This window comes from Petaurus breviceps, unplaced genomic scaffold (genome assembly GCF_028583685.1).
Source record: "Petaurus breviceps papuanus isolate PSGF00001 unplaced genomic scaffold, PetGlider_PUasm1.0 186, whole genome shotgun sequence".
In the NCBI taxonomy this organism is placed as follows: domain Eukaryota; kingdom Metazoa; phylum Chordata; class Mammalia; order Diprotodontia; family Petauridae; genus Petaurus; species Petaurus breviceps.
In genome coordinates this window covers 31,640,650-31,644,406 of record NW_027185798.1, presented here as the reverse complement: position 1 = coordinate 31,644,406, position 3,757 = coordinate 31,640,650, and positions in this window count along the sequence as shown.

Sequence of the window (3,757 nt, the reverse complement as noted above, 5' to 3'; positions counted from 1 at the left end):
CTAATTGCTGAGACACTGTTAATGATCATTTAAAACTTGTGTAATATAGAAATGCTGTAGGACTGTAAAAGCACAAATATTCTGATTTTTGAGGAGGGTGGAATCTGTAAGAGCTGAGACACTTGATTTTAATTCACAATGAAATTCTAAAACATAATTCCCTTTTTGGAAATTTAGAAAAGGAAACACTGATCCGTGAGAGCTAGCATAGCTTCATTAATAATTGATCAAGCCAGTCTCACTTCTTTTCCTTTTTTGACAGGGCTCCTAGTCTGGTGGTAGATCAGGAAAATCTTGTAGACATAAAATACCCAAATTTCAGCCAAGTATGGGTCAAAATCTCTCAAACTGTCCTTCAAGGCAAGGTGGAGAGATGTGCATTCGACATTAGCATAGTTACAAGAATATGGAATTAGACGAATGACAAAACCCAGTCATTAGTGGGTCAGTATCAACTTAGAAGGAGGTCTCTAGTTGAATGACTGAGGATTTCTATCTAACCCTGTGTTGCTTAACAGTTTCATCAATGATTTAGATGGTAGCATAGATGGCATGAATATGAAATCTGCAAATAATACAAACGTGGAAGGATGAGTTAACATGTTAAATGAGAGAGTCACGATCCAGAAAGATCCTGACAGGTTAGTATAATGGCTGAAATGAAAGATGAAATTTCATTCCTCTTCAATAGACCTGTGATATCACCAACATGGGTACTCCTACTACCGGTAATTGTATAGATCACAATTCATTCATGCCTTCTAATCCTGTGGAACACTTGTCTATGTTTTCCCATAAATCACCTGCAGGGTATCTAAAAAGAGTATTGAGAGCCTTCCTAACATTACATAGGCGCTAAGGAAGCATATGTATTATTACTAATTTTTTTAAAAAAGGCTCTCAAGAAAACATGAGCATCTACTACACCCAGTTCCCCATTTCTACAGAATCTTTATGAAAATAAAGAGCTTTCTTGATGAAGGTCTGAGAAAGCGGAAAGTAATGTCTTTATCAGTGTTATTCTACAGCGGACCACAGTCACATAACTAACCAAAAGATAAAGGAAATGGAAGATCTCACTATACTTATTGCTTAATGACTATAAAAAGTTTGATTCAGTAGAGTGAAATGCCGCCTTCAAAGGTCTCCTCCAAGGTGCTTCCCATTCATATGTTAAACTATTAGAGTCCTTGAAAGATGCAGCAACAGAGATAATTTTGTTCAACTCTTCATTTATTACCATCAAGCAAAGTATAAAACCAGGGAGAAATATGATCACCAAAGATATGAGTCATTGTTATGGAATCCAAATGGAAGGATTCCCCATAGATAATGAAGTTCTCTGAATGCTCCTAAATGAGATCCAAAATCACTCATAAGAGATTAGCTTAACTATCCAAGAAGAAAAGACCAAAGGGCGGCTAGGTGGCACAGTGAATAGAGCACCGGCCCTGGAGTCAGGAGGAGCTGAGGTCAAATATGGCCTCAGACACTTGACACAAAAACTAGCCATGTGACCTTGGGCAAATCACTTAACCCCAATTGCCCTTCAAAAAAGCAAAAAAAAAAAAAAAAAGAATATTTGTTGGGGTGGCCAGGTAGCACAGTGAGTAAGAGCACTGGCCCCAGTGTCAGGATGACCTGGGAATCGAATCTGGGCTCAGACACTTAGCACCCACCCAGAAATGCCTGGCCGTGTAACCTTGAGCAAGTTACTTAACCCCAATTGCTTAGGGGTGGTCAGGTGACTCAGCGAGTAAGATGTTGGGATGACCTGGGGATCAAATCCAGACTCAGATACTTAGCACCACACTCAGAAATAACTGGCCGTGTAACCTTGAGCAAGTTACTTAACCCCAGTTGCTTTAAAAAAAAAAAAGACCAAGTATGTGAAAAGTGTCTATTGCCCAGACTATAATATGTAGTTGACTGGGCAGCTGGTCCATTAGTATTTGTGTATGTACATAATTATATGAAGAGAGATTAAATTTTTCTTTTTGTATGTGTAAATATATGTACATATACTCACATTTAGGTATACACACATATGTACATACATACATATATATGTATACATCATGGGTAGACAATGAAGATTATTAACTGCATTTGGGAAATTGAATGATGCTTTTAATAACCCCAAACTTCCCAGAAACAAATAAAATATTCCCTATCTTTTGAACACAAATATTTTTCCATTTGGACTTTATGCTGGACATTCTCCATCACAAAGGCAATCAATGGTAAGCATATATTGTCCTCTTTTATTCCTTCACTGATGATGATAATCTTAGGGTCAAAGTTATTTTTGTTTAGGTATCTTTTAAGGATTCTAGGATTTTAGAGTAAGAGTAAGAGTCAGTAAGAGTAAGCCTGGTTGAAGGAGAGCATTTTGCTCTGCTGAATCAGATTTTCTTTTATAGTTGACAAACAATTTATCCAGACAAGCATAATGGGATCTTCTATTTTCTGAACCTTTCAGTCAATTGTGTTACTATAAAGATGTGGTCTGCTGTAGAGCATGATTACTGAAAGCCTTCCTGTTTCCTTTTCAAATTTTCATCAAAGAGGTCTTTGATATGTATATAGATTGTTCTCAAAAAGATTTTGTAGAGCTGAGAAAATAGGCATATGGATCAGTTGTTATTGATATTTTTCAATTGCTTTTTGGGGAATAAAAGCAACTGCAATCTTTTCCCCTAAGTGCTTGGTATCCTCCCCTATTGCAGATATCTTGAGAATCCCAATTCCCTTAAAATGGTGCTGCCTATAGCATGGATCTTCTATGTCTATTATTTTGGTCTGGTTCCATTGATCTTATCTTTTTTTTGTTAACGTCATTTTGACATCCTCATGCCACACATTGGAGACTATGATGTGAGAGTCTAAATGCAGCCATTCCACTGTCATTAATAGTGTGTTATGGAAATGTTGACAGATGGTTTCCATTTCCCATCTATTTGTTGTGCCTCTTCCAGTTTTATCCTTACATGCTCTTAGGATGATATGGCTTAATTGGATCCCTCACAAAATTTTCTGTGAACTTGCTTTTCCTTTTACTTCTCATTGTTTTTGGAGGCAATATAATCCCCTACAATATGCCTCAGTAAGATTTTACAAATGAGTTTACACGCTGAACCAGTGTTGCCCTTGGCTGCCATAATTGTTTGGCAAGGAGAACAAGTGCTGCTAGTTGAAGTGGTTTCTAGGTTCTTTTGGCCTCTGCATTGTAGCAATATATTTTCATTCGTTAAAGTTCCATAGGAAATGATAATGATCAGTGTTGATGTCTGCTCCTTTATCCATTTCCCATTTAGGGAGCATCAATAGCTTGTTTAAATCACTTACACTAGAAATGTTTTGGCTGCATGCATTATCTTCTTTTTGTCTTCATTCTTTAACAGGGTATCAATTTTTATACTTGCTTTAACTGCTCAGTGGTCTGACTGTACACAGCTTGTTCAGAAATGACCTCCATAATAACTAGTTATTTCCTATCTATTCAAATATAGTCAATTTCTACATCTTATGTAGAGCTTGCCAGACTTATACCCCCTAAATCTTTCCTTGAAGAAAGCATTAATACTGTGGCATGAAGCTTTTATTCCGTCTGCAAGTTTTGGGATTTTTTTTTGTTCCTCGATCCTTTGCCATATATCCCAACAATTTTTTCACCATCCTCCCTGTGCCCATTTCTGTACTGAAGTCACTGAGTATTGTAGATCTTAAGAGAGAGTTATTGAGTTCTTCAACAGTT